The following is a 23,862-nucleotide window of genomic DNA, read 5'->3' on the forward strand; positions in this document are numbered from 1 at the left end:
TCTAAAGTCTAAACTAATTTTTGAACACAATTATTGATTTTTTTTTTTTTGGTACGTTTTTCTTTCAATGATGTTTATTTGGAAGCACTAACCTCATTGGGGAAGGTGGGATATAAAAAAAAAATAGAATTGATAGTAGTATTTTTGTGCAATGCACAGAATAATAAAAAATTATATGTGAACTAAGAAATATTTCAATAATATAATTTCAATTTAATAATAAACTAGCTTGTAACTTGTACTTACGTACCAAAGTGATCGTTGGTCATTCTAAAAAAGTAAACCAAAACACTATTTTTGTTAAGCATTTGTTAATAGTCAACAATTTCATAATCATCGCCATCATGAAATCTGATAAAACACAATTTCGCCTTGTTAGTATGTTCCTCATCAGTACGATAGACGACCTGGAGATCTTGTATCAAAGAAGACACTCAGCAGATAATGACACCGGTTTGGAGCCTGCCAAGGACCCTTTGATGCTTAAATTAGCTTAAACTCTTTAAAAATCTGTAATCTATAGATTAATTTGTGTGTGTGTTCAATATGAATCATTTACTTGTCTCTCTTGGCTTTACATAGCCTTTGTGTGAGTAAATGCTTAATCTGTTGGCCTCTATAATGTTGTACCATAGCTGGAGGATTTATGGCTCAATAATGGCCACTTAATCCCAGCCCTTTAACGTTCATAACGACCATTTAAATGCACATCATTGGACGGTAATTATAGCTCCGTGCTCATTTATCATTTGGTCGTTGAATGCTGTTTGGAATTAATGCGCTTACGCTCGTCCATACTTTTACTCCTTATTAATTTGGACGGTTTGCAATATGGACGAGCATTTTTTCGCTATCCATTAGTTATGATTGAGCTAGAGGGTTAAATGGCTCATTTCAATGTCCTGTAATAGCTGTGTAATGGTTAGCTTGAGATAGTTGTAACAGCTGTGAGCTAGTGGTTGGAAAGACGATATACGTCTGTTACACTTGTGCTATTTAAGTGAGAAATTTATATCTGAGTGATAGGCCAAAAATGAATTAACTCCTTGTAATGAATTAATTGATTAATTAACCAAGTTTAATTAATTAATCAAATTAACATGCAAACGTGTGGTAGTACAAAAAAATTACCAATTAAACTAAGTCTGTAGTGGAAAATAAATTGACATGGTGATTTGTTTATGAATGAGGAAAACCTACATGGCAAAAACCCTACCAAGTGATTTTAAGGTTACCACTTCCGAAACTCCACTATTATCACAACAAGCGGTTACAAGTAAAGGAATCTCAGTACCTTATACCAACCTACATTTGAACCCTTACCCCAATAACCAATTGGACTTGTTCTCCTTTTGATGCATGGCACCCAGTATGTGAATAACCAATTGCACAAATTCTAGTACGTGACTTCAATCACCAACTAAAGAAGGTTGCTGGCTGCAAAGTTCTTCAGTTCATCCACGATGAAGATCAAGAAGATGCTTGGTTACAAAACCCTACGGTGCACAAACACAGCAACTTGTACAAGAATGATGAACTAGGGCGAAACTCTGTCTCCGATCACAATTTGCTTGAACAAACTTTGTTCAACACTTGTGCAACTTGTGTCTTCTTTGACAGCCCTTAAAATAATCCTTTTATATGTCTAGGGTTGTGAGAAAAGGAAGTCCAAACACATAATCGCGGATTAGAGTTAAAACAGATCTAAAATTTTGTTTTTCATAAACCTCGACAGATACCCTATCTGTCGAGCTGCTGTCGAGCCACGGGGCTGGAACAGCTCTTCAAGCTCTAGCTATCGAGCTTTAATGAATAACACTTTTCAGCTTGAAACTTGGACAGACTTGCATGGTTCTAACACTTGATCTTTAAACAAAGTTTCTTAAAGTATTAAACACATCCTATATCTATCTAAATACAAGTAAAGTGCGTTTTGTCAAAGGATTAGCCAATTACATAAAGTAGTGACATATGTTCTTAACAAGTGAATCATATATGTCCTAACAATCTCCCCCTTTGGCAATTTGTGACAAAACCACAACAAACAAATGAGCATATGAGAGAAGTCATAAATCACTCAACTCATATTCACTTGTTGAATACAATAAAATCTATTCTAATACAAACTCTTGAAAAACTTTGCAAGAAGAGAGTTTATGGCAAGTAGACTTTGACAACCTATATTTCTAAAACACTTTAAACAAAACTCATCAAGACATCTTAATGTGAAACAGAAATAATAGATTGCATACAAGTAATAAGAAGCACATGCATAAAGAGAGAAAAGAAACAATACATGTAAGGGTAAGTGAAAGAAATATATATTAACATATAAAAAAGATAAGTAAATTGTATGTCAATAATGGTCACAAGACCCAATGTACAAGAATAAATGTATCTAAAGTAGAGAAAGAAAAAGATACAAATAATCGTCACTACATCCCTCAAATATCAACACTCCCTCTAACAAAAATGTCTTATACTAACTCTCCCCCTAAGAATGACTACTCTCACATCCAAAACAACTTCCCTTTTTTGTCACAAGTGACAAAGGGTAAGAGTATCAAGTAAACATCTCATCAGTAGAGATAGCATCTCCATCATCATCATCAAATGCATCATCGTCAATACCATCATCACCATCATCCTTAGCCGCAAAATCAAAAGCCACTAAAGGAGGTGGAGGAGAAGCCTCAAAAGCGAAACCACCCATGATCGCCTGCCGCCGTGCAATACGACTGACATGAATGTTCACCTGATACAGCTTTGTAGAGAGTGTATCAAGGAAAGCATCCATGCGCTGCAGCTGCGTCATGATGTCTCCGAGTGACACATCGCTAGTAGAAGAGGAGGGAGCGGATGTGGATGAAGTAGATCAAGATGGAGCTGAACAAGAGGGAGGAGCTGCTGAATCTGACTGTCGTGACCTAAATCGCACCTTGCTACATTTAACAACAGCGGCGTCTATGGCACACATGACAGAGAAGTGATCGGAAAAGGGAAAAGGAATAGAAAAATGGCGTAAAATTCGTGTGATAGTCGAAGGGAAAATTAGCTTATCATGGGTAACCGTATCCCTATACACATCTATAATAGAAAGAATAAAATGTGAAGAAAAATCTATAGTGAGGTGCTCTAATAAAGAAATCAAAAATCAAGCACGAGGCTCTGTGAATGGAGTTATAGTGAGAGGGTGGGTGCAAAACAAAAGTCATCACCATGTTCATGAATCTAGGACCTTTAGTAAAAGGCCTACATGGTGTAAACTGACGATCACCCCATACAGAAGGGTGCTCATAGAAAACAGACATCATCTCGTAAAATAATCAGCAAGCGCACAGAATTGTAACAAGTAGTAAAGTGTTTTTAGAAAACGAATGTCGAACCCACAAGGATTAACTATGTTATTGAATATCGAAATTCACTAAATAAATTACAATTTGAAAAATCGAAAATAAATGGAACGTTCTATTATCTAAATTGAATTAAACTATTTAATAAAAAATAAATCTACGAATAAAAAGAATTAACAAAGCGTAAAAATCTAAAAGTGCAAAAATATGATAAGAATGGATCTAAAGCAGTTGATTTCACCTAACAAATCCCACACAATTTATTCTTCCTAATTATTAAATTCTAATAATCTCCTGTTGCTGATTAAAAATTCCTTAAGTATTCAATATCTTCTCTCGAATAATATCAAAAATATCTTCAGCTAACAATTCCATATCTCTATGCGAATTTAATTAACTGGAGACTAATTACATACTTTGAATTTTCTGAAAAATCACACTAATCGCGGTAAAGCATTTCTACTTTCACTCAACTAATGGTGTTTAATTCTAGAACTAAAATAACAAATCACCTCTCAGTCTTATTGTAATTCAATTGATCAAACAATAATTCATAAAGAAAAATAGTAAGTATTAAGAATAAGAATTAAACATTTAATCATGGAAATATTAAAAATAAAATAACTCAGAATATAAATTGTGTGTTCATTGCTAGACTACATCAGCGCTCCAGAAAATAAAATTTAGTTCATAATAAAATTGAAAAGAAAACAAATAAAACTTTTGTTTTTCATCTAAATTGGTTGATCAACATGAAGCTCTCGCCTTTGTCCTCAGATACTCCTCCTTAAAAAGACTCCCAAAAAATATTCTTCAATGCAGCCCCCCTTGAATTTGCCCTAAAGAGCCTTTAAATAGGTCAAGGAATCCTATTACAAATTGAATTCTCGTTTGGAGAAAATCTCAGATTTTTAGGTTTCACTTAACTGACGATTTTGGCCCATTTAACGTCAGAATTCGGGCTCTTGGCAAACTACAAAGTTGTAGCCCTTTAAAGTAACTTTCCAGCCCAACTTGAATCATCTTGATTGGACATCTGACCCGAAAGTTATACCAAAAATACTAACTAATATGCGGGCTGGAATCCTAATCCGAATTGGACTTAAATTTAATTGGGTCTTGAAGTCAACCGATTTACATTCATGAGATGTGGATTAATCTGAAATCTATTCAATCCTTCAAAGCACAAATGAATAGATAAATATAAATAAAAAATCAAATCAAATCAAAAGAAGTAAAGGAAAACTAACTATTTTAATAAATAAGAGGATAATAAAAATCATGTAAAAATTACACTTATCAAACACAGTCCTCAAACGCTCACAGCCAGGGTAGTCAGGATGCTCTACCTTCGGGACATGGAGCACATCTACAACAAGCTGTGGTGTGACAGCAATGCGCATACCTCAAACGCGAGTATGAAAAAGAGGTACTTAAGAATCAATTCCATACATGCAATATGAAAGTCATCATGGGCTCAGCCCAATCCAATCCTACCAGCACATAAACAATTTGCACATATCTAAATGCATGATAATACTGTTATAATGCTAGATAATACTATTATCATGCTAATGTGATGCAATGCATGAGATTTTAAACTCATTTAAGCAAAAACACATCCCAAAATTTCAACAACAACACATCAATTTTGAAAAACCCCAAAATTTTTCAAAAACCCCAAAACCTAGGTTTCAAAACATGAAATGCATGAAGAATGAAAGATTAAAAGCTTACCAAGTGAAGAAAAACTTGAAAAAGCTTGAAGAAATCTTGAGGAAAGGATTTGAAGTGAGTGAGAGTGATTTGGGAGGTGAAAGAACATAGCTATCGAGAGAAATGAGAACTGGATTGCACAAAACCGTATATATGGAACCTCTGTAAATCTCGACAGATAGAGGTGTCGAGAGGTATCGAGACATTTGTCAAGGAAGGTTTCAAGAAAACAAAACACCGACAGATGTATCTGTCGAGGATCTGTCGAAGGACAAATCAACAAAAAGCTAAAAGAAACTCGATCGATCCACCAAGTGTTGAGAAGCTATCAAGGAGACAGAAGTTTTCTTGATCGATTCACTAGTTGTCGAGAATGTGTTGAGATTGCGATAAGAAAAAACTTAAGAATTCGACAAATAGCCAAGTGTCAAGGAGGTGTTGAGGAGGTGTCGAGATTGCTTAAAAAAAAAAACAGTTTTTCAAGAAGGGAAAAACATAGATATGAATGCAATCAAGTATGCAACTCAACCAAGGATCCAAACAACATTTTAAGCTCTCAAAATCATCTCTCAACAACAATTTTAAGCATATGGATCTCAAACACACACACACACACACACACACACACAACAAGTCTAACCAATTTTATATTTCAAAAATAAGTCAAGACAGTTTAGTGAGCATATATTAACACATGTAAATCTTATGATGGCCAAATCATATTGTACCTGCACAAGTATTAAGAGTAGTAAAGAATATTGCGTGTTGTGTGTGAAAAATATCGCAAGATTGCATAAGTGTATACATGTTATGACGATTTGAGATATGAGAAAATCACTTTAACTCACATACAGTTATAACTGTTTGATGGGGACTATCACCTTCGAGGTACATTCTATAACTCCCACATCTCCTAGAATACACGCTTGCAATCATATATAAAACATTTTTATTCTTTTTGCTTTTTATTTTTCTTTACATATTTTTCTTTTTAAGCAAATCATGCATGGGCATATAAGAGATAGAAAAGAAATACTCAATTATGTTAAGCATTTGACATTCCAATTTTGCTATGCCAAAACACATAAATGTCATTAACATTGCACTTTTGCTATGCCGAAGCATACAGATGTCATTTCATGATTGGCGAGTAACAGTAGTGAGATAGTTATTTATACCTTTCTCTTAGAATTTTTTAGTCATTTCCGTCAAAAAGAGTGATACGAGTGTTAAGTACAAAAGATAACCTAATCTTACTCATCACAAATAAGAGCCACAAAACTCATTTGCTTAGTTATGCATAGAGATGCTCATTTAAGCTACAAAAGATACAAAGTTTAGAAAACCTTGTTTCAATGGTCATCCAAGGTACACAAGTATCAATGTACACAAAACACATACTGTTTTTGTATTTTTCTGATTTTTCAATTTTTTTAAAAATTTTTATATCAAAAATAAAATAAACAAAACTGAAAACAAATAAAAACATGTTAAACAAAGCAAAGCATAAAACTAGATTGACTCAAAATAAAAGCAAAACACACAAGTTATACAAAAACAAAAACACTAAGAGAGATAAGAAAGTGATAGAATCACTTGGAACTCTTTTCCTTCCACACCTTGGAAGAACCTTTCCGTCTAGCAAATCCTTGAACCGGTGGTGAGGGTGAAAAATTGAAACTGTTCAAGTTTGAAAGGAACATGAGGGCTTTGAGAAGATCTTCAAAAGGAGCAAGAGAGGATTAAAGCTAATTTTGGCTTCTAGATGTTATCATGCCATTGCTTAATTGAGTGGCTAACCACTTATAGCAGTTTGGTCGAGTATGACCGGCAACTCCACAGTAATGACAGAGATACTGCTTCTTCTGTTTAGGCTTTTGAGAGTTAGCCTTCTTACCCTTAAGGTTTTTAGCTTCTTTGTTATCCTACTTACGAGGTGCTCCTAAGATAGATTTGCTCTTGTCTATGTTCACACTAGCTAAATCATTTTTAACATTAGTGTTCTCAATTTCAACATTATTAGCAAGAGGAACAAAAACAGTAGAACTATTAGAAGCAATACTAGAAAAAGAGAAATCATACCCTAAACCAGTTCGATCTGAAGCAGATTTTTGAATGCTAAGCATCTCATCAAGCTTCACACTTGAAGTCCTTTCCAGCTGAGTTCTGACTTGGAATAGTTCTGCCTCAAGCTTCTTAATCTTTTCAGCCAAGAAGTTGTTCTCAAACATCAATATTCCAATAGTCTGATTAAATTAATCAAACTTTGTGGAAAGCTCTTCACGCTCAATCTCCACATCACTAAGCTTCTTGGTGGTCAACTTATACAATTTCTCATGCTTTTCTGAGACCTTGTACAACTCTGCATAAGCTGTGTGGATGTCATCTTGTTCATCCATCTTCTCAAACTTGGACTCCACCAATTCCTTTTCTTCATCCACAGCTTCAACAATCCCCTCAGTAGGATTAACAGTGGTAGTAAAGGCATTCAAGATTTTTCATCATCCTTATCGTCGGAATCATCCTCAAGCTCGGTGTCACTTAAAGTAGCAGCAAGTACCTTGCTCTTCCTAATGCTTTTGAGATATGTAGGACATTCCTATTTCATGTGACCAAAGTCTTGACACCCAAAGCACTTAGGTCTTGCGGGAACAGTGTACTAACTACCATCCCTAGCATCCTTCTTACCTTTATCTTGGCTCTTAAACTGTGAAAAATTGGATTGCCTACAGTCCTTGTCGAAGCCTTTCCCATTGGCATTCTTCATGAACTTCTTGAATTGCCTGGTGATATATGACTTCATCTTAGAATCCTCATCATTTGAAGACTCATCATTGCTCTTGGCCTTCAATGTCATGCTCTTGCCCTAACCCTACTTGCCAATTCTTGATAACCCTAGCTCGTAGGTCTGCAAATTACCAACCAGCTTTGTCAAAGGAATCTTGTCAATATCCTTTGATTCCTCGATTGCCGTAATCTTGGCATGGAATCTCTTGGGTAGAGATTTGAGCACTTTCTTTACAATCTTGGGTTCAGGAATGGTTTCCTCAAGATTGAAGGTTGAGTTCATTATGTCCTTAAACTTGGCATAGAACTCATCAAACAACTCATCCTCCTCCATCTTGATTTCTTCAAAACTTGTAGTGAGCCTTTGAAGTTTTGAATTTTTGACAGCCTTTGTACCCTCATAGGTTGTCTGGAGAATGGTCCATGCTTTCTTAGCAGTTTCAGTGGAGGATATCTTCTTGAACTCCTAATTAGTGATTACACTGAATAAAACATTCAATGCCCTGTTGTTGAAATTTGTTGCCTTGATCTTGGCTTCATCCCAATCGGCCGGCGCTTCCTTTGGCTTGATCTAGCCAATCTCTACAGCTTGCCACAATTTCTCATCTAAAGACTGCAAGAAAGCTCTCATGCGTACTTTCCAGTATGCATAGTTAGTGCCATCAAATAAAGGAGGTATAATTAATGACCATCCTCTATCCATGACAAACAGGGGTCAATGGATCAAACACAACAAAGATTAACCCTAATCAGAGTGTGTCTGCTCTGATACCACTTGATAGACCAAAAATGAATTGACCCATTGTGATGAATTAATTGATTAATTAGCCAAGTTTAATTAATTAATCAAATTAACATGTAAACGCATGATAGCACAAAAAAATCACCAATTAAACTAAGTATGTAGTGGAAAATAAATTGACATGGTGATTTGTTTACGAATGGGAAAAAACTACACGGCAGAAACCCTACCGGGTGATTTTAAGATCACCATTCCCGAAACTCCACTATTATCACAATAAGTGGTTAGAAGTAAAAGAATCCCAGTACCTTATACCGATCTATAGTTGAACCCTTACCCTAATATCCAATTGAACTTGTTCTGTAGTGATAATTTCTCTTTTTAATGCACGGCTCCTAGTATGTGACTAACCAATTACGTAGATCCCAGTACATGACTTTAATCACCAACTAGAGAAGGTTGTTAGTTACAAAGTTCTTCAGTTCATCCACGATGAAGATTAAGAAGATGCTTGGTTACAAATCCCTATGGTGCACAAACACAGAAACTTCTACAAGAATAATGAACTAGGGTGAAACTCTGTCTCCGGTTACAATTTGCTTGAACAAATTTTGCTTAACACTTGTGCAACTTGTGTCTTCTTTGACGGCTCTTAAAATAATCCTTTTATATGTCTAGGGTTGTGAGAAAAGAAAGCCCAAACACATAATCACAGATTAGAATTAAAACAAATCTAAAATTATATTTTTCATAAACCTCAATAGATACCCTATTTGTCAAGTTGCTGTCGAGCCATGGGGCTGGAATAGCTCTTCAAGCTCGATAGATGACTAGCTGTCAAGCTTTAATGAACATCACTTTTTAGCTTGAAACTTGGACAAACTTACATGACTTTAACACTTGATCTTTAAACAAAGTTCCTTGAAGTATTAAACACATCCTATATCTATCCAAATACAAGTAAATTGCGTTTTGTCAAAGGATTAGCCAATTACATAAGTAGTGACATATGTTCCTAACAAGTGAATTACATATGTCCTAACACTGAGCATCAATGTGTGCTTAAGATCGTCCTTAGTAATGACGGTCACTTTATGGACGACCATTTTACACTGCTTGTCAGTTGCCCCCTTTATTCCTTTGTCGTTCTTTGTTTGGATGAGCATAGGAATATGAAAGGTTTTTGGCGGTTCAATCTCCCCTTCGTGTCTCGAGATTCTCTTCCCATCACATTTAATGCGAGGCAACTTTCTCGACAAGGTGATTGACACATGCTTTATATTCATTGGTTGCACGTGTGATGTTTGCTTGAGCTCCCCACGCACTTTGATTTTTTTTTTTTTTCCTTTTTAGAAAAATTACTCGTCAGTTTTTAACCATGCAAATTTAATCATATGACTTACTCTTGCTTTAAAAATTTGATCTTCATTATGATTGTACTCATCCAAATTGAACCTTATGTGATGACTTTACTCGTATTGAGATTTTTATCATCTACTTGGTTTTATTCGTTGGACTTTCAATGACGGCCTTTCTTCTTTATTTTTTTTTCTTTTGTATGGTAAATAATACTTTCAGATCTTTCAAGAGAATGACATTTATTCATGTAGGAAAAAATGCACCCTTATTCATTCCTGCTTAAAAAACAGTTTGATGAAAGAAAATTGAAAACGTCATTTAACTAGCGATAATACCTCTTGAAGTGCTCTACATTCTATGGATGAGGTAACTATTTACCGTTGAGTGATTCGAGGTAACAAGTTCATTTTTTGGAATATTTGATGATCTTGTCTGAGCCTGCGTATTTTCATTGTCATTCTTTTGATGACTAGGGGAATAGTTCTTCTTCTCCTTCTTTTTGTGTTGGGGCTCGCGGCATCCTCTCCATTCATGTACTTCTAGGCTTTGAAGAGGAGGATTGTCATTGTAGTTGGCAAGGTCTTTCCTAGAGAGAAGACGAGGTCAGAATTGTTCAACTCTGCTTGGAAGGTCATCATTATCACCTGATCGTCTGCCTCGTCAATTTCTAACATTGCTTTGTTTGACGCGTTTTACTTACCCTCTTAAGGTTTCCCCTTCCTGTTGCTTTACAATTAGCAGATTTAAGGTGGGCCTCTTATGGCATTGGCCCCCAAAGCAATGGTGAACAAAAGAGTCGCTTAACTAATGAAAGTTTGTGATAGATGCCGCGAGCTACTTGTTAAACAACACCCTTGCTGCTCCTCTGAGGGTTGCTGGGAATGATCTACAAATTACCTTTTCTAGGGTCTGCTAGAGGTTTAATATTTTCTTGAATGCCTTTATGTGATCTAGGGGATCCTTAGTGCCATCGTAAACCTCTAGCCGTGGGAGACGAAATTAGGGAGGCAAAGGGTATTTTAAAACGTTGGCAGTGAAAGGCGAGTCTGTTCTCTTGATCATGCCATCAAGATTTATCACTGTCTTTCCCTTCATGGTGTTGTTGACTTTGTCTAACTCCTTCCTCATGTTTTTCATCGTATGATCATTGCCATGAGTTAACTGTGCAGTGTGCTTAGAAATTTTTCTTTTGCTATATCCTAGACTATAGGCTTCATCGTCATTGTCATTGTGATTACACCGTGACTATGATGTATATGTGCCCTCTAGACGCACTCTCTACTTCAAGTCTTCATTTTGTTTCTTCAATTCTTGCACATTGGCTATTAGTACTTAGATTTGTTGAGCCATCACCACCAAGTTCGACGATGCAATTGTGGTTAAGTCCATCAGTTCTAAGGAACTTAATCAGTAGAAAATTCAACGACTTATTGATTGATAGCCTGTCTTCCCACAAACTGCGTCAAACTGATAAAATGCAATTTCACCTCATTAGTATGTTCCTTGTCAGTACGATGGACAAACTAGAGATCCTATATCAAAGAAGGCACTCAGCAGATAATGACATCAGTTTGGAGCCTACCAAGGACCCTCCAATGATTAAATTAGCTTAAACTATTTAGAAATCTATAATCTGTAGAGTAATTTGTGTGTGTGTTCAATATGAATCATTTACATGTCTCTCTTGGCTTTATATAGCCTTTGTGTGAGTAAATGCTTAATCTATTGGCCTCTCTAACGTTGTACCATAGTTGGAGGATTTATGGCTTAATAATGGCCACTTAATCCCAGTCTTTTAACATTCATAACAACCATTTCAATGCACATCCTTAGACGACAGTAACAGCTCTGTGCTCATTTATCATTTGGTCATTGAATGCTATCTGGAATTAATGCGTTTACGTTTGTCCATACTTTTACTCGTCATTACCTTGGATGGTTTGCAATATGGACAAGTATTTTGTCGCAATCCATCAATTATGGTTGAGCTAGAGGGTTAAATGACTTATTTAATAGCTATTTAACTTCCCCATTCAATGTCTTGTAACGTTTGTGTAATGGTCAGCTTGAGGTAATTGTAACCGCTGTGAGCTTGTGGCTGGAAAGGTTGTACGTCTGTTATACTTGTACCATTTAAGTGAGGAATTTATATTTGAGCATTAATATGTGCTTACGATCGTCCTTAGTAACGACGATTACTTAATGGATGACCATTTTACACTACTTGTCAAAATCCGTCAACTTTAATTCTTGCTATGCTCCTTGCATTACAAGTTACATGTTAGATATACTCATCAACCAAAAAGTCTTACCCTCCTTAAAAGGGCAGTTCAAAAAACAACTATAAGCCTCAATATCAAAGTGTATTTCTGGCATTACACACTTAAAATTTGAATAAAGTAAATTCAACTTTCAGGTATAGTCATAGAGGGAAAAGCAAACAACCAATTCAAGAATCATTAATTTGATCCATCTCCAAGCACATCAATGTTTTTGTCACAAAGTACAAACAAGGCTCATTCCTTGGACATGGCAATTGAGGAGATCTCATGGAATCATTCAAGGTTTGCCTCTATCAACCAACCAATAGTTGCCTTTTAATCAAGCACCCTTATAGTTTCCAGTGGATAGGGGAAACCAATTACAAATCAACTCATTTCTAGGCTCCATGGGAGACTTTAACCAAGGTCGGTGACAACATCCCCAACATTTTATCAATAGAGTGTTTGGGATATCACCCTTCATGAGTCAAAAAATAACATAGGATTGTCATTCCATGTTAATGACGACCCAAATGAGCGTTACACATTATTATGCGCATTGATGATAAAACGTAATGGATGAAGCAACAGTAACAAATAAGTTGTGTGCTTCAAAGCTGTCATTGATAATACAATAGCCGTTGAGCATAAATACAAACATTCATTATCCATTAAGCAGGAAACAACTATGAAAGAAAGGAACAACAGAATCAAAAGATACACACAAATACTTAGCCAAAAATCCACTCTAAGTTATTTTTCTCTCTAAACAATTTTCTCCCTTTCTAAATTAAGTATTGGAGTGTTTTTGGCAAACACCACACCAGTGTATTACACTTCTTTCCCAGGCTTTCTTACAGGTTTGCACCTGAGACACGACTAACCACGAGATCGTCCATCTAGTGAGATGAGGTCTTTAACTTGGTGATATTTTGCATCATTAGTTTGGTGCTGTCTATGGGAATGCTAATCACTCAAGCCACCCAACAAATCCAAGCCTTGACAGCCAGCTTGGAAGAAGTGACTCACCAGAATGAAGAACTAAGGAGTGCTGCTGAATCCTAAAATGAGGAACGACTATAGACTATGGAGAATCATAATGAAGAAGAGCATCAGAGGATCAAAGGAAACCATAATGAGGAAGGATCGGATAGCCAGACCAATAGAAGGACAAGAATGTTAGAAGAAAACTCATCCAGAACGGAGAGTGAGCTTCATATTATGAGGAGGGAGATGGACAAGCTCAGGAATGTAGTAAAAGATAAAGCCATAGAAAACTTAGACGAAATGATCTGAAGGACGGATTTACCATTCACTACAGAAGTATTGAATCGTTTACTCCCACTGAAGTTTCACCTTCCCTATCAAGAGTCCTTTGAAGACTTAAAAGATCCCTTGGATCACATTGAGTCATTCAAAACTTTGATACTTTCACAGATGACCCCAAACAAGGCCTTCCTAACAATGTTGAAGGGTGCAGCCAGGGTGTGGTTTGGCAAGCTACCTTTAGGTACCATTGCAAACTTCAACTAGCTAAGCAAAGGTTTTGTTCATCATTTCATTGGAGAACAATGATACAAGAAGCCTACTGGGTATGTTCTTAACATACGCCAAGCAGATAGAGAATCGCTGAGGCAATATGTGATGTGAATCAATAAAGAATTGCTACAGGTGGACGAAGCAGAAGATCAAGTTATCCTGATGACCTTCCAAGTAGGATTGCTACCAGGGAATTTCTTCTTCTCAATCACCAAGAGTCCGCCGAAAACAATGGCAGAATTACTTCACAAGGCCTAGAAGTATATGAATGCAGAGGACGCTGTGACTGCTAAAGGTTTGACGACCAAAAGGAAACGAGATGAAGGAACTAGTCACAACCTTGTTAGGAAGAAGGAGACACGAGCACTGGACATGCGTTGGCCAAAAAGAAGAACCTCCCAGATCGAAGGCCTAAGTTTATTAGCTTCACTCCCCTAGTGATGCCTATTGAGCAAATATTGATGCAGATAAAGGAAGAACCTTCTCTGCAATGGCCCAGACCCATTTATGCTTAAGCAAAAGTAAGAGACAAAGGCAAGTATTGCAGATTTCACCGGGACCACGGGCATCACACTGAAGAATGCAAGCATCTGAATGACCAAGTAGAAACATTAACCCGTCAGGGAAAATTGCAGAAGTTTGTATGAAAACGAAGCCGTATAAAAGACAACAGAGGGATGAGAAAGAAAGGAAGCCAAGATGGGGGGCAATAAAGGCTCCATAGGAGAAATAAGGATAATCTCAGGAGGATTGGTAGCAGGAGGATCCTCTAAAAATCACTGAAAAGGGCGTATGTAAGAGAAGTGAACAGTGTACACTCGCAGTTCCCACCTTCAAAAGTGCTTAGATGCAGTGTACTAGACATCATCTTTTCCGAGAAGGATGCTCTTGGCGTTAGGCAGCCCCATGACGACCCGCTAGTTATAATGCTTAAGATGGAAGAATTCAATATGCATCGAGTACTGGTAGATAATGGAAGCTCAGCAGACATCATCTATCTACCAACCTTTCAACAAATGAAGCTAAACAAAGAAAGGATTCGACCATTCACTTCCCCATTGATAAGTTTCACCAGGCACAGGGTTATTCCCAAAGGCATTGTTAAGCTAACTATAATTGCAGGCATTTATCTAGCACAAGTCTCCAAGGAGATGATTTCCTCGTGGTAGTTTGCCCATCGACGAACAACGTTATCCTTGGACGAACAACACTCAACAAGCTGTAATAGGCAACATCGACCTATTATCTAAAGGTGAAATTCCTTACTGCTTATGGCATAGGGAAATCAGAGGAGACCAAGTCCTCACAAGAGAATGTTATCAAGCTGCCCTAACATCAGGAAAAAATCACACGTGGATGATAGACGAACCTGAGCCAGTCCCTAAACCGTTAGATGTACCACAAGAAATTGAGGTTGTCCTTAGAGATCTGTCTAAAGTCTTGAAGATAGGTTCAACACATTCAACCTTAGAGAAGATGAAGATAAGAAACTTCCTAAGAGAGAACCAGGACGTTTTTGCTTGGAAGCACAAGGATATGCTAGGAATTGATAGATGAGTCATCCAGCATCATCTCAATGTTAATCAAGAGTGTAGACCAGTGCAGCAAAGACGAAGAATATTTGCGCCTGAACATAATAAGGTAGTAGCAGAAAAGGTTGAGAAACTCTTAAAGGCAAGCTTCATAAGGGAAGTGCTTTACCCTGAGTGGCTAGCCAATGTAGTGATGGTAAAGAAGAACAACAGCAAGTAGATGATATGTGTCGACTTCACAGATCTTAATAAGGCATGCTCAAAGGATAGCTTCCCCTTACCCCGGATCGACCAACTAGTAAATTCAACTACTGGACACAAGCTCTTAAGCTCATGGACACCTTCTCCAACAACAATCAGATTATGATGGACGAGGAAGATTAAGAAAAGATTGCATTCATCACTAGCCAAGGGTTATACTGTTACAAGGTGATGCCTTTCGGACTGAAGAATGTTAGGGCCACATACCAAAGGTTGGTGAACCACATGTTCTCTCATCAAATAGGAAGAAATGTGGAAGTATGTGTAAACAATATGCTGGTAAAGAGCAATGACGAAGCAGACCACCTAGAAGACATGAAGGAAACCTTTGACACACTACGTTAGTATAAGATGAAACTAAACCTAACAAAGTGTGTTTTTGTTGTCTCATTAGGGAAATGCTTGGGATTCATGGTATCTTAACAGGGCATAGATGCTAATCTAGACAAGATAAAGGCAATAATGGAGATAAAGTCTCCAAAGACAGTGAAAGGAGTGCAGATTCATCTCTCGAGTGACAGACAAGTGCCTGCCCTTCTTCAAAGCATTAAAGAAGGCCTTTTAAAGGACTGATGAATGCAAAGAAGCCTTGACAAAGCTAAAATAATACCTAACACAACCGCCATTGTTAAGCCCTTCAGTAATAAGAGAGAAGTTACACCTCTATTTGGCAGTATTCAATATAGCAGTAAGCTCGATACTAATTAGGGAAGAGGAGGATGTGCAGAGGCTGGTGTACTATACCAGCCAAGCATTCAAGGGAGTTGAAGTGAATTACCCAAGGCTAGAAAAGATCACCTTCGCTCTAGTAGTCGCCTTCAGAAAACTGCGCCACTACTTTCAAGCACATCTCATCGTCGTCATGACAGACCAACCAATAGGAAAGACGATGAATAAGATAGATGCCGCAGGACGCCTCGTTCAATGGGCTATAAAGCTTGGCTAGTTTGAAATAGAATATTGGCCTCGGGTAGCAATTAAAGCCCAGGTCCTCACTGATTTTATTTCAAAATTCACTTATCATCAAGAAGAAGAGGAGCCCCAAAAGAAGACATGGACGGTCCAGACAAATGGATTGGCCACCAGGAAAGCCGAAGGAGCAAGTGTGGTCCTCATATCACCAGAAGGAGAAATCCTAAAGTACATGGTCAGATTGCAGTTCCCAGCAACCAAAAATGAAGCCAAGTATGAAGCACTTTTAATAGGATTAAGTCTTGCAAGAGTACATGAAGCCAAGACCTTCATCATCCAAGACGATTCTCAACTTCTAGTTGGCCAGATAAATGGAGATTATGAAGCGAAGGAAGAAAGAATGCAAAAGTATCTGAAGATCGTCAAAGAACTCCTATAGTACTTCGACAATGTCGAGTTCCAGCAAATCCCTCACATAAAGAATGCTGAAGTTGATTTCTTAACATAACTAACCTCGTCAGACAAACATGGCATATCTCTTGAGTTATGCTTGGAAACAAGAGGACAACCTAGCATAGAGGGCGAACAGGTGATGAAGATACAAGAACAGGACAAATGGATGACTCCCATTGTTCGTTACTTGAAAAAACGATAACTCCCAGAAGACAGGAATAAAGCACGAAAGGTACAGATCAGAGCTGCTTGCTTTGTCATTTTTGACAATGCCTTATACAAACGAGGACACTCCCTCCCTTATCTCCATTGTGCTAACAAGGAAGAGGCCAACTATGTACTTCGAGAGATACATGAAGGAAACTATGGTAACCACACAAGGGCAAGGTCTCTTACCAGAAAAGCACTCAGAGCAGGTTACTATTGGCCAACATTACAGAAGGATGCACATGACCTTGTCAAAACCTGTGACTAGTACCAACGCTTCGCGAACGTCTAAACACCACCAGGTAAGCCAATGACGCCGATAACCACTCTATGGCCTTTTGCCTGAGATCGACATACTGGGACCACTCCCTATAGAAAGGAAGCAGTACAAGTTCCTCATCGTCGTAATCAATTACTTCACGAAATGGGTGGAAGTTAAGCCAGTTATGACGTTCACAGAAACCAAGATCACCAACTTAGTATGGAAGAACATAATCTGTAGGTTTGGGATTCCTAATGTAATCATATCGGACCCTACCAAGTCATTCGCCACTCCAGAGAAGGATCATACTACCTAAAGACCTTGGACAACCAAGAACTGACTCTTCCACGGAACATAGAACACTTGAAAAGATACTATCAGTAAAAATCCCAAATATTTAAGAATGCTTACTTTTTATTTAGATGTATTTCCTCATTTTATTATTGTTTGTTTTACATAGATGAAGGAATATTTTGTCTCTCTATCAATAAAACATGGGCAGAAGTACTATTTAGGAATTATGCGTAGCTGATTTTTTATGGCCAAATCGTCATTGATACATGACTTAGAAAAAGTATTAATACGTATTAACAAACACCATTCATGCATGAGAAAAGTTATTAATACATAACAAAATCGTCATTCATACATGACTTAAAATGAAGTTATTAATACATAACAACATCATCATTTACACATGACTTAATAAAAGTTATTAATACACAACAACATTGTCGTTTATACATGACTTAATAAGAGTTATTAATATATAACAACAACGTCATTTATACATGACTTAATAAAGTCACTAATACATAACAACATCATCGTTTAAGCATAACTTAATAAAAGTTATTAATACATGACAATATCGTCATTGATACATGACCCAGAAAAAGTTGTTAACACATAACAAAATCGTCATTCACATATGACTTGAAAAGAAGTTATTAATACATAATAACATCGTCTTAAAAAGAGGTTATTTATGCATAATCACACCATCATATGACTTGAAAAATTTTGGAGTTGTTAACACATAACTCAAATCGCCACTCAGGCATGGCTTCATCAACATGCAACAGTGTTGTCATAAAATCAGTTGCCAAACAAATTCAAGGAGAAGGTCGAAGCAGTTGCCAACTTTGGGTGATGTTTAACCAAATACTTACGAAGAAGGTCAAAACCTTCCACGTAATAGTCACAGATCTTATCTGAATACTCATCTGAAGCTTTGAATTTCTCCACTACCTCCAAGCTAGCCTTCTTGACCATCAAGAGAGCCTCATTAATTTGTTTGTCCTTCAGTTTTGAAAGAGCTTTCTCAGTGTTGATGCTATTTTCTAGGGTCTTTAGGCCTTCCTTATCCTTTTTGGCCTTGTCAGCAAGGACAGAGATCTGACCCTTGAGCGACTCGTTCTCAGCAGAAAGAGATTCCACCTTGGATTTGGCTTTCACATACTTCTCCTCATAATCCAAGTACTTCCTCAAAATGTAGAATGATTCACCTAACACTTGCAAAAAAAAAAGGAAGAGCAAAACCTTCATTCACAATTTGTACCTGCATAACCTTGTGCACATAGGGTGTCATCAGCACGTGAGATGGCCTTACCCCTAAGGGAGAAAGATCGTCAACAGATATAGCCTCGTGGGCTTTAAACACTGCAACTCCTGCATCGTCCTAGAAAGAACCCGAAAGGGCTTTGTACTTGCCCTTGGGTTTGGAACCACCATCAATAGAAGTAATTAACTCTAGAGAAAAAGTAGGTGAGGCTGGACATTGGGGAACAGATTTGGCAATGGGTGAAGTCAACATAGGATTATCCTTAGGAGTCTCTGTGTCCTCTGACGTTTTCTCATCAAAAGGCCACTTGTCAAACCTCCTTTGGCCTTCTTCTCTTAGACCTCAACCAATTTAGCTTTACTGAATCTATTTGTCATCCCTAAAAAGAAAAAAAAAAAAAAAAAAGGGAATAAGCAACAAGTACATTGAGTCTACCCAAAACGAAAATTTAATGAACTTACTCTTCTTAACAATCTCAATGTTCCTTCAAATGTTCTTAGAAGGCTCCGGTCCAAGGAAATGCAAAAGAAGAAATTAAGGAGAGATGAGCTCATCAAAGTCGTTGATCGTCTTAAGATACTCTCTGACCCTTTCGACACGGCTGTGATACCTCTTCTTAAGATCAGGACGAGTGGAAGCTGCAAAAACAAAAGTATCCATGTCAGTACCATGACCAGTTGGAAAACTACATGCATACAAGGAAAACAAATAGAAAGGCATACTAGACACAAGAGTTCCCAAGCTACGAAGCAACTGAAGAGCATCATTTAAGTCCTCTCCCGGGGTGAACTCCCAACCATCACCAAAGATGAAGAAAAAAGTGGTTTCCCAATTCCGAAGAGTCGATGGGGAGTCAAGAACCAATCTCAAACTCCTACCCCAGGGTTTAAACTCCCAGTTGTTGATACTGTATTTTGTCTACCCTCAATTTGCGCGTCGGACCCCGAAAAATTCAAAAAAATTATTTTCTCTCCTTGGGACCATAAGGACATCCAAAACGACATGACACAACCTATTCAGAGACTGAAGCACCCAAAGTGCCCTTTTTGGCTAAAATGACCAAAATGCCCCTAGTCAACCTATGGTTAACCAAAAGTCAAATGAGGTCAAAACCCTCATAAAACAACACTTTTCATAGTTTTTCATCAAACTTGAGCTTCTTGGAGATTTTTGGTCACTTTGACCATGTTTGACTCGAAGTTAACTTCGGGTGGGCCCAAAAACCCTAATTTTGATTCAACCGTTAGAATAGGTTGAAACCAATGTCATTACAAATATTATCAAATTCTCAGTCCAATGACTATTCATGGGTCGAAATTGGAGTTAGAACGGCCAAGATATCATAAAAATCAGGTTAACACACCAATCGATGCACCGCTAACTTCCGAGAGCCATAACTTTTGATCCGACTGTTAGATTTTTTAAGTTCCATACATTTTCAAAAACAAGAAGTCAAGATCTTTCGAGGGGTGCCAAGATCAACCTAATCTGAGGCCCTTTGAAGGGGGCAGCCCTTGAAGAGCTGCCGCCTCATAATCTGTGTCGAGGCTATAAAAGGCCCTAAGCAACCTTTAGACCCAAAAAAAAAAAAAAAAAAAGAAAAAAAAAAAAGGAACTTTTGGGTCCTGCTCTCTGCTTGGACGAATTTTGAGCTTTTTTCCTCTCTCAAACACAAAAAACACATCAAAACCTCTTGATTCTTTTCTCTTCACCAAAAACACAAAGTATTATTCTTATACCCAATCTTCTTTTCATTGGTTCTACACTTTGGATTTTGGGTTTAGTGTATGGATGTAGCTTTTTAACTACTATCCATACCCCAAACTTTCTAAATCTTTTTCTAGCATTTATCTTGCTCTTTTTACTTGAATAACATGATTTATTGCTTTTTTTAGCATGTTGCTTGCTTTATTTGTGCTTCTAGCCTAAATCTCCTTGCTTTTTATACCTTATACCATGTTTCATGCTTAGATCTACATCCTTTCATGCTTATATGTTTAGATCTACATGCTCTATGTTATTTGCCATGTTTTCCTATGCTTTGTTCCTCTTTTTGTTCTAGGATGATGTTAGGGTTACATGCTCACATGCTTGTATGACGTTTTTGGCTATGCCTTGCTTGAATCTATGTATCTATATGTTTATTTCCATGATATATGGTTAGATCCTTGTCTTCACATGCTTATATGCTTCGATTTATGTTCTTCCATGTCTATGTGCTAGGCTTTTACATGCCTACATGCATATTTCAATGCTTATATGTGTAGATCGGTGTGTTTACATGCTTAGATCGATGTTCTCTACATGTTTTATGCTATCTTCCATGTGCTTGCTTGTGCGCTCCATGCCATGTTTGTGTGCTTAGGCCTAGACCTTGTTTGTCATCTCAGGTGCTATTGTAGCCCTTTTGTTCCTTTTATTGCATTTTCTTGTCTTTTGGCCAAATGGTTAGGACTCAATCTGGACCCTATGGTCCTTGTCTTCATCCATACACCTTGGTCCATACCAAAGGGTTTGGATCACCTCTATTTTCATGTCTATGCTTTATGCTTGTGTTAGCCTCTCTAGTTCAAGATTTTGCCGCGCTTGACGCCCTTAGTGGGTTTGTGGCTGTGTGGTTACACCTGATGCCTGTAAGGCTTTGTTTGGATGTAACCATTTGGGATGCATAATCATGATGTCGGTTGCTTCATGCATACCTTTCCCTTTTTCTGCTCCGTGCGATGTTATTCTTACCATGCTTGTTTGTGCCACCTGTTGGCTTTCTATGCATCTTTGCACACTTGCTTACATGTTCATGCATGAGTCTTGCTTGCTAGTGTGTCGTCCATGATTCAACATAATGAAGTTATGGACATTTGATCCAAGCATACATTTGTCCCTCGCGGGCACCACCTTTTGTTTGCCTTTTTACTTGTTTTCCTTCTCGCTTGTTTGCTTACTTTCTTGTTTCTTTGCTTGCCATGTCTATCATGCTTCTTTGCTTTACACCTCTTTCATATGCCCTACGCATCTCTTTCTTTCCATTACTTGTCTGATGGTTTCTTGTTCTTGCCTTTGCATGTACACACATGGAGCGAGGATGCATGGAACTAGGACTTGGTCTCCCAGGTGCAAGAAAAAAGGGCGAGGATGCAAGCATGTCGATATAAGCCAAGCGACAATGTTCAGTAGTTTTAAGGGTCTAGCCTCTCCCATTGGGTTATATATTCTTTTAAAACCCCTTCCTTCCTCCTTCCCTTCTCTCTTAGATGGTTTGTATTAGGTATATCATGCCATGTACCATTCGTCCTCATATCTAGAGTATGGCGACCCCTGTTTACTTTTTTACACTTATATTTTAGGCCATACTCTAGGGATGTAGGCATTTACTTTCCTACTCTGTGTGTTCGCAGTGTGCATAGTGTACGTATATATATACCTACTCACCCCTTTCGATGTAATTGTCACAGTCCATGTCACCTAAGGCAAAGCGATGCCTAATTTCTGCCACGAAAGTAAGGTGACATGTCACTAGATTTTCACTGTGAAAATCTGGTACTTTGCCTGAATGCCTTAGGAAAGCATAGATTGAGACCACGCCCATTCAAAAGCCAAACCTCAAAGCCTGCCATGCATGCGAAGCCCTGAAAACCAATGCCAAATTCATGTTTTACTGCCAATCTCCAAAAAGGTTGGATCCTATCCCTAATCCCCTTCTTGTCCTTCTCTTTAAGAGAAAAACATATACCCTAGGCCTTATGAAGGGTTGAAGGAGAAGTGACTTCGAAGGCCCCATGGTCCTCAAACGAAGACAAACCCGTTTCAAGCTTACTGGACCTAACCTCCTCGCCCAACATTTTCAAAGTTTGAGAAACTCCTACTGAATGATGAATCAAGGGAAAAAGAAAGAGCAAGACGGACCTATAAGAATAGTCTCACCCTACGAAGGACCCAACCTTAGGACATTTCCTACCTACAAACTCAAGCTAACCACACAAACGAGCAATGAAGAAAGAAACAGAAGGGCAATCCGACCAAACTAAGGAATAATCTACCATAAGAACACAAAAACAAAGAAGGGAGCTCAAAGAGACTTCCTAGAAACAAAGCGAGTTGATGAAGAAATACTCAAAAAGGAAGAAGAGCACCAAGTAAACGAAACGCCACAAAAAGAAAATGAGGAAAAAATACAGAACAAATAGGAGATCGTGCGTAGGAAAATCGAGACAAACTGACATAAGGGAGACATCCTGACCGTACATGTGTCACACGACAAACAAGACATTAAATCGCAATACATGCGCCGAACAGAGAACATGAAGTGACAGACTTTTATGTTCTTATCCCGTCTCAAAGACGAGGATACGAACAAGGGGGCAACTGATGAGTCAAAAAATAACATAGGATCGTCATTCCATGTTAATGATGACCCAAACGAGTGTTACACATTTATTACGCGCATTGATAATAAAATGTAATAGACGGAGTAACGATAACAAATGAGCTATGCGCTTCAAAGCTTTCATTGATAACACAATAGCCATTGAGCATAAATACAAACATTCATTATCTATTAAGATAGGAGACAACTATAAAAGAGAGGAACAGCAGAATCAAAAGGTACACACAGATACTTAGCCAAAAATCAACTCTAAGTCATTTTTCTTTCTAAACAATTTTCTCCCTTTCTGACTTAAGCATTGGAGTATTTTTGGCAAACACCACACTAGTGTATTAGACTTCTTTCCCAAGCTTTTTTGCAGGTTTGCACTGGAGACACGACCAACCACATGATCGTGAATCCAGTAAGACGAGGTCCTCAACTTAGTGATTTTTCACATCATCAAGCCTAATCCTAGAAGAATATTTCTATTGAACACGCCCAACTTAATACCAATTTTTTAAGCATTGCCATCCCACCCCACCTCTCCC

This window comes from Quercus suber, unplaced genomic scaffold, assembly GCF_002906115.3.
Source record: "Quercus suber isolate HL8 unplaced genomic scaffold, Cork oak 2.0 scaffold_285, whole genome shotgun sequence".
NCBI lineage: Eukaryota > Viridiplantae > Streptophyta > Magnoliopsida > Fagales > Fagaceae > Quercus > Quercus suber.